The sequence below is a fragment of the Parasteatoda tepidariorum genome, chromosome 4, assembly GCF_043381705.1.
Source record: "Parasteatoda tepidariorum isolate YZ-2023 chromosome 4, CAS_Ptep_4.0, whole genome shotgun sequence".
NCBI lineage: Eukaryota > Metazoa > Arthropoda > Arachnida > Araneae > Theridiidae > Parasteatoda > Parasteatoda tepidariorum.
Window position 1 is genome coordinate 58,190,633 of NC_092207.1, and position 9,436 is coordinate 58,200,068.

Genomic DNA, 9,436 nt, shown 5'->3' on the forward strand with positions numbered 1-9,436 from the left:
TAAAATAACTGAAGGACTCTGATTCAATAAATATTTCTGTAAAAATTGCTGTATAATATTTGACAATAAAAATGGATGTTATGGATGATGTAAGTGCCGGTACTTTAAATCGTAATTCGATATAGCATTTTTTACAGAGTACCACCGTTGCTTTTTATAAATTTGTCTTAGTTATTTTATTCTCTGCAATCTATTTTTTGTAACTTCTCTGATCAAATATTTTTCCGGTTCTGATTTTAAAAACCAAAGTGTGGATTACTGCAAAAGTAGCAGAAAAGTATTTACTTCGGTAATATGTTCTCATCATCTTCATAGTTGAATTTTTTCCCTTTTCAGGTGGATCATAATTCTGTAAGTAAATATAAATGTATTTGTGATTTTACTAAAAACATGCACAATAAATTAGTAACATTTTGAATAGGATAATTGGCGCTCTTGACAACTTAACGAATAAAACAAAAGTGGAGTTTCGGAGTTAAGAGGGCCATGCGATGTTCTGAAAACCCTACGAAACGCGTGTTGCAAAATCTTGTGGTCCATTGTAAAAATTATACAATTTAATAACATCAACACATCAACATTATTTTAATAAAATATTTTCTGACAACCTATAGCTCAAATCCTGGCATATCTTTATAATGTTATTCTTTGGATTTTGAAATATTTATTTTGTTATATAACCATTTTCCATACGTAGCTCAAGTAATGCAAGTAATGCTGCTTCATTAAATTACGGTAAAAAGTACCGGCTCCCATGATGCCGTAATTTTCACCGTAAAATAACCAAATAACTCTGATTAAATAAATATTACTGTAAAATTTAGGATATATAATTTGTAATCGTGAAAAAGATTTTACGATTGATGCATCGAAAGTGCCTGTACTTTATATCATAATTTTATCAGGAATTGTTTACAGCTCGATGAGAAATAGTGTATTGTATTGCAATAGTTAAAATTACATCCAATTATGAATAATTGTAATTCTTATTATAAATTTAATCCAGAACTAGAACTGCACTATGTGTGATCTATATATTGCGACAAATTTCTCGATATGCATGATGTTCAGCAATGACCCCCTTAATATATATTTTTAAAATCCTTTTCAAAATGAAATCAAAGGAAAAGTGTTATATTTACGTAAGGGAAAAGCAAAAACGCTATCAAAACTTAACTTATTTCATCTAAGAAAATCAGGATTGAAAGCATCAACTTCGATTTGAATGTCGATAAGAACAGGGAGAAGATTAAAATCGAATATTATAAGCATCTCCAAATTAAATCAGACCATCAAACCTTATTTTGGTATTTTTTACCACGCCTTGCTCACAATCGATTTCAATAGCGTTGAAAAAGCGCAAACTATCAACACTGGAAAAAAAGATTTCATCGTACATGAAACTAGCACCTCTATTTTTCGGAAACTTTTTCAATTATTTTTAATTTATTTTATCATTTATTTCAAATTTATCATTGATAATAATTTTGTAATGTATTTTTCTTCTAGGACTGTTTTGTGAATGTGTTGAATAAACACAATTTGCCAGAGCTATCAAAAGAGTATTTTTCATTTAAGCAATCATATAATTAAAACTGCTAACTTTTTGAAATCTATTCCATTTGATATAAAATTATGTTGAAAATTGTTAAATGAATAAAAGTTTGTATGAAATTAAAATAAACTCTTAAATACGTATTTTCTTTTTATCTCGTTTGCTTGAATATAAATGCTCTAAAAAATCTAGGTTTAAGTTATAAAATCAATAATATTTTTTTAAATCCACGGAAGGATAGATTTTAATTTGGTAATATAATTAATCATTTTTATTATAAAAGTTTCACTTCGGAGGATTTATTATTTGACATTTACTATCGATAAAAACTGTCGATGAATTTCTAAAATTGTAAAATTTTAAAGTTTGATTAATTTCTCAATTTTAAATGCACTTCTAATTTTCAATGACAAAATTATTTTTACCCCAGTCATATCAGATCATCTTGATACCCTGGAATCTTGCTTTATTCATTTGAAGGCTGATTTCCTTGCTAATAACATTAGTTCCTTACCAATTTTACAAAGCACGTGGAAAGGCAGTTTACTCTTCTTTGTCCTTCTCGACCACTGTGGATTTTTTTTGTTCTGATTTTTATATTTTTTCTCTCTCGGCTACTGCGGTATATCTAGTTTTGTTTCGTGTCTTTATTTTTTCTTTTCTCGTTGACAATTTTACGTTTTATGTGTCAAATCACTTTAGTTTCTTCTTTCCTGCCTGGGAAGTCTTGAAAATGGAAACATGTTTTTTAGAGCTTAAAACATGCCGACTGTCCTATTTGCACATTTTTTTAATTGAATGAAGTTTTAAATGAAGTAATATCCTACCGCTTAATTTTCTGGGATTATTTATTTAAATCGAATTAATATATCGTATCTAATGAGTTTTAATAAAATATTGTAATTAACAAAGATTACCTTTTCTTTTAACTATCATGACAAGGACTTTTATTAAAAAACAGAGAAATACACTCTATAACAAAAAAATCGACGCACCAAGAAGGAGTTGTCCGATTGGAACGAAAATTGGTGGATAGGAAGACAATGTACAGAATAGTAAATGATTAAAATTTCAGAACATTTGAATAGTTTATTGCAGAGTTACAATAACAAGTTCAATAAGGTGTTGACCGGCCTCTAGCCTGGATACAAGCAGCCACACGGCGTGGCATAGACCGATAAAGCTCCCGGATGGTCTCTTGCGGTATTTCCTGCCAAATTCGATCCAATTGTCGAACGAGATCATCAACATTCCGTGCCAGATGCAATCGCCTTCCCATCATATCACAGGCATGCTCGATGGGAGAGAGATCTGGTGATCTGGCAGGCCAAGGAAGAGTTTGACAAGCTTGCATACAGCTCATAGCAACACGTGCCGTATGTGGTGTGGCATTGTCCTGCTGAAAAACCAGCCCTGGGCGCTGCAAAAGGAACGGTAGCAAAACAGGTCTTAGGATGTCGTCGACGTACAACTGTGCAGTAAGTGTACCTCTAATGACGACCAAAGGGTCCGGCTGTCAAAGGAAATGGCACCCCAGACCATAATGCCTTGTTGAGGGTCAGTGTGGCGTGCAATAGTGAAGGCAGGATCCCCCTCTGTCATGTGCGTCTCCAAACACGTCTTCGATGATCGTCAGGACACAGTTGGAAGCGGGATTCGTCGCTAAAGACTATACGTCACCTGTCGGGATCATTCCAGCCTGATCGAGCCATGCGCCACTTTAATCTGGCTCGGCAGTGTGCAGGCGTGAGTGGCAGGTGGCGTAACGGTCGCTGCGAGCGTAAATTTTGCTCTCTCAACCGTCTGTGAATGGTCATGGTGGACACTGGTATTTGAGTTGAACGTCTGATGGTTGATAGAGATGATGAAGCAGGCGCTGTGACAGCTGCTCGGACAATCACTCTGTCCGCACACTCTGTTGTAGCCCTAGGTCGACCGCTACCATCCTGACGCTGAACTCTGCCTTTTTCCACCTATCCTTGCCAGCGTCTTCGACTCAAATGACGAGCGATTCTCCGATTTGTCCAACTGGCCTCTTTCAATCCAATGAAACGACCTCTGTCAAACTCTGAAAGTTGCTCGTAATGAGGGCGAATCCTGCTGCGAGGCATTTTTTAAGTTGTTGAAAGGTAATCTGAATCGCAATCAAACCGAAAGTTTTAACAACCGTTGAAGAACTGCTCCTTATTACGTCTCCTAGAAGCGCAGTTCCGATGCGCCAAAGATCAAACTATTCGTTCATTGGACACCAAATTTTAATCATTTGCATATCTGTTCAAATAATTCAAGCATACGAAATTTTAAAGCAATCGGATGATTGCTTCTTGTTGCGTCGATTTTTTTTGTTATAGAGTGTATATTGTTGTTTTTAAAAATGTCAATATAGAAGAAAATAGAGAGAGCTTGACAGCAATGAGGTAAATATTAGGTTGTTCATAAAAATAATATCATAATAATATTATTTTTTTTACTTATTTCATGAAGTATATTTCATTTTTTAATATATATATTTTCTTTATTTCATTTATTTCTATTTTAAAATGTGAGTAAAAACGTGCTTTCATAGCGATTTTGTAATGATCTAGAACTATTTATCTGATACATTTTTTCTGAAGGTATGTTGCTCATAAAGTATATAGATAGACACAGAAAAAATTTTTTAAAAATTTCAGTGCGAAGTATCATCTTCATTAAAATGCAATAAAACGGTTTGTATTACCTCCCTTCAGTGGGCATGATGAGAAAAGAAGGTTCGACAAGAATTGTTGAAGAAAAATTAAATTTAATAAAAAATTTATAATAAACCAAATGTTCGTTCCAGGCAAAATTTGTTGTTATATGATTTTTTTGTTTACTTTAGCTTTATTCGCAATCAATTTAAAACCAAATTTACTTTATTCTTATTGATGTATTGATCACAAAAGTGATACTTGTGTGAAAAAGGTCCAAAATTTTAAAATGTGTTTCATCTTTCTTTTTTTTTCTTTTTGCCTAAAATGTCACTTTACGCAAAATCAAAATTTCATTTCTTAACCTACGCATTTATTAATTCCCCTAGAACTCAGGTATTTTAGTCGTTTTCGAGCATTCAACTTTTATTCATAACACAGGCCTGCTATGAAAAAAATACAAGAGGTGTGATAGCTGAACTTTATGCATTTTTTGGTGCTGAAATCGAAATCAATAATGAAAAATTTCTATCACGTCACGTTTTCTTGAAAAATTCAATTTTACTGAAAATTTTATGAATATTTACCGTAAAACAATTTTCGTTTTTGAATTTCTTGCCAGACCAGCATTCTACTTTAGCTAAATCTACAAAAATACCCTTCTATGACGTCTTTCGATCACCGTCCAGCTCTCAGTCACAATCTCTATCGACCAATAGCTTAGCGAGAATTCTTATCTAGGTTAGCTGACCTCTCAGGAACATCAGCAAGCGCAATAGACAGTCATTTTTTGGAAGCATTTTTAACGTCAGCTTTTCTCCCCCTGTTTTTTCGTGAAACATGGTTTCGAGTTCGAGACATTGTGAAAATTTCCCAGATGACTTTTGTTATATATGAGGCGAATATAGCGTTGTTAAAAATCTTATGAGGAGCATTACAGACTATGTCAGACAACTTTATCTTGCATATTTTGGAATGAAACTCGGATACCAGGACAAATCGTGGGCTCCTCATAAAGTTAGTGTGCAGTGTCTCAATGATCTGCGCTTAAGGCACCCAGGAAAGAAGACTGCTTTACGATTTGGAATTCCTATGACGTGGAAGGAGCCCGAAAACCACTTTGATGATTGTTATTTTTGTTCCTGCCATGTTCGAGGGTATAACCAAAAAAAAAATCAAAGGCTAATATCTTATCTTACCATTTAATCGGTCATACACCCCGTTTCTCATGAACCTGATGCGCCTGTGCCTTTGTCTCCAACTGAATTGCTAGTCATCTCTTCAGAGTCTTCAGACTCGAAACATCCAGAAATTCAAGGCTCCGATATCGAAAGCTGTCCTTCTTCCTCGTGTTAGCCAGTGGGCATCTGTTCCAGTTGGACACTCGGTGTATTTAAAAGAATGCTATGAAAAACTGGCTCTCGTCCTGGAGAAAATAAAATGTATCGTCCTTAGTTGGACCATTTGCGGTGATTTGAAAGTTATCTCCGTGCTTCTTGGTCAACAAAGTGGATTTACAAAGTTCCCATGCTTCATTTGCGAGTGGGACAGTCGTAACAAAACTGATCATTGGGTCAAAAAAGAATGGCCGATAGGACAAAATCTTGACCCAGAAACCAAGAACGGTATTTGAAGCAACTTAGTTGATGCAAAAAAGTATTGTTACCTCCACTACATATAAAAATAGATGTAATGAAGCAGTTTGTCTAGGCTGTTCAAAAAGATGGCGATTGTTTTGAACACATGTGCAAAAAGTTTCCGGGTTTATGCCAAGCCAAGTTGAAAGGGGAATCTTTGTTGGTCCAGATATCCACAAACCCATGAAAGATAAAGATTTTGAAACTAGAACGGAAAAAGAAGCTTGGGTTGCTTTCAAAGATGTCGTCAGTAAATTTCTGGGTGCTTACAAGGATCCTGATTATAAAGAAATTGCAATGAAAATGCTGAACAAATTTAAAATTTTGGGTAGCTCCATGAGTGTGAAAATGCATTTCCTTCACTCACATGTGGACTTTTCCCCCTAAAATTTAAGAGCAGTGAGCGAAGAACAAGGGGAAAGATTCCATCAAGATATCAGAGATATGGAGCGTAAATCAGCCGACTACAGTTGGATAATAGCTTAAGATAGACTTGAGATTAAGCATAAATGAAGATCATCAAAATTAAGTTTCAGAAGAAAACGAGTATGTACTTAAAAGGAAACTTTTGTCTTCTGTTTGTTTTGTGTTTTGTTTTAAACTTTTATGTAGTACACATACACAATATTTGCTATTCTTGGTCAATAGTCAATTTTACGTAAGTGATCTTAATAAAAATAAATTAAAGAGGTATGAAGGCGATTTTCTTCTAGAAACTGATGTAAAAAGTTTAAACACAAGGAACTTATTGTTTTTCTCTCGACTAGACGCGACTCGTACGATTTGGCAACAGTATTTTTTGTTTATTTTAACCAATAAAAAATCGGCAGATCACTCAAAAATCAATTTACTTTCAGTAGATTCAATTTCACATAGATCAAAATGGCAGAAGACGACAATTACCAGATAGTACATGCAAAATTGTGTGAGAGAATTCCCTTCCAAATAGGATTTTAGTAAAAACATTAATATCGATTTTACAGGAAATTCTGATGTGATTGGGGAAAATGAAGGTCATTTTCGAAATCAGCACATCAAATAACATATAAGTCAAGAAAGACATCTCTTGTATTTTTCAAAAACTTCAATTTCGCTGGTTTGTGTAATTAATTTTCCTTAAATTTTTAAGTCACTATCTTAGGTTTAAAAAAACATTCAGAATTAAAAACAAAACATGTTAAAATATTTTTAAGAGTTTAAGAGAAAAAAATAAGATTATTCAGTAGTTCCAAACGAAAATAATGAACTATATTAATATAGGATTTATAATAATTACTTTATTAATTCATAATATCGGTAAGCGGATTTTTATTACTTTACACGCTTCTATTTTTTGCTAAACGAAAAAGTAAGCATGAAATATGCTTATGTACAGTCCGCAAAAAAAAAGATATCACACTGAATAACTTTCGTTCTAATCATCGGATTTTCACGAACTAAGTATTAATCTTAATGGTTTCTGGGGGTGACCTCAAATATGCTAATTAATTAGTGCTAACTATTAATTAAGTTACGAAATCAGACACGAAAACGAACTTTCTCTGAATAAACATCTATTTTTTTCACATATTTGGAATCTAGATACTTGAAATTTTAAAAAAATTGGGTGTTAAATTGGGTAGCAATAAAGGTTTATATATTTGGCGATAGTCCAGAAAACCGCCAAAAAAAGTCGCCTGCGCAAATGAATATTTTAAGATAACCCATTGACTAATTCAACCAAAATCTGACCGTAAAAAATTGAGCTTAAGTTCTGTGATTGCTTGGAGAGGTTTTATTAATTGTTAATAGAAAATATCTCGAAGTTTCTAGGCAATAGACAATTTTTAAGCTGATTTCTGTAAAAAAGCAAAAAAAAAAAATTTTTAATCCCCTTTGAAAAGAAAATTTGAATCGATTTATAAATTATATATTATGTTCTGAGTTTTTAGAATTTAAACACATGAACTTTTTATCGGATATTATTTAGATTATCTTGTTTTTGCTATATTTATTCGAGGATTTCATACTAAAATCAAATTAATATAACTTATTATAGCTATATACAAAAGTTTAGGGATTATCATTTTTACAGCTTTAAACGAGTCTTCAAGGCAAGAAAGTTTGAAGGGAAAAAAGTGCTTGAAAAATAAAATCTAGATTGTATAGTAATTCTAATGTACATTCACAGAGTTTTCTATAATCTACGATATTTCTTTTTTCTTTAACTCAAGGAATTGCAGAATGTTTAGTGGCATTTTAAAAACATTGAAATATGTTATGCTTAAGAATAATATATTGAAATAATATGTTACAAATTGTATGATTAATTGTTTAAAAAATCGCTTCATTCTGCTAGATATTTAGGTTACATGGTTTTCTTTGGATAAAGATGATTAGAAAATGGCATCCTCATGTTTCGATACATTCTGAAACTTACGTTCGAAATTTCACCATTAAGTGTCGCACAGCATATTCTTCAATTACGATAAGCTACATTTGCCACCAAATACTGCTCCAATGATTATTTTTGTTTCCTTATGTATATCTGAAACTCTCTTTCTAAACAGAGCTTGTGAGATACTTAAGATACTGAAATAGGGACACAAAAACTTAAAAGATAAAATATTTAATCTCATTAATTGAAAATATCTGGTCTCAAAATTTTAATTTTCAAGTTAAATATAACTTTTACAATATTGATGCTCTTACGTTATAAAGACCACATGAATCCTGTTAAAATATTAAAATGCACATGTTTACTTTAACAAGTGTAAAATCCTTATCAAAATAATGATCAAGACCCAACTGTAAAACAGTATAATTGACAATAAAAAGTCAACTGGCTTCAAAACTTATGAAGAGGGTAGTAAAAGTCGACAAGTTTCGAGCGTTCAAATATAATCGCCCATTCTCAAGACTTGTCAGGCTTGAATATCTTGTGACTTTTATTATTGTACGCTTAAAACATGTTATTTTAACGCACATTTTTATTATTATCTATTATTTTTTTAAATCAATGAAGTTTTTATATTTTCGATTCAGTTTCTTGGGATTATCCATTTGTTTAAAATAAATTATTCAAGCTACATGATTTAATGCATTTATAGTAAAATAGTAAACGGGGCTTCCATCACATATCCTTAACCTTAATACCGCTATAAATGGAATAAGCTTAGATAAATAATAAAAGTTAATTTTTTCCTCATTTTAATTTTCAAGGAATAATATGTTTCGATCAAACAGATTTCATTCTGAAAATAGTGAAATAATTGAGTAGATCCCTTGGAGCAATATAAGACTTTAAAAAAAACTTGACTATAATTTAGAAAGGAACTTTACTTTAAAGAATACTTAAATTAAAGTACTAAAAAAATTTATTAGTACCGAAAACCGGGGCGAGTCTACCCATCCAGGGGCGAGTCTACCCATTTTAGTTTTATATAATTTTCACTATTTTAAATTGCAAAAAAAAAAATTTTTTACCGAAGGAGGACTTAGCTCAGACTCTAAGGAAGATGGCGCTGTAGTAGTTTGATCCGTTTTTATTTATTTGGTGTCTTTTTAACCGACGTGTGTTCAAAATTAGGCAGTGG

At 32.3% G+C, this 9,436-nt stretch overlaps 1 protein-coding gene across 1 annotated transcript in view; it reads left to right on the top strand.

Moving 5' to 3' along the window:
• LOC107448007 (uncharacterized) overlaps positions 1-9,436 on the top strand; it is a 134,138-nt gene continuing 124,702 nt past the window's right edge. The window contains exon 1 of the mRNA XM_071179902.1: positions 1-12. The gene's annotated coding sequence lies outside the window, so the exon portion shown is untranslated. The remainder of the gene's footprint in view (positions 13-9,436) is intronic.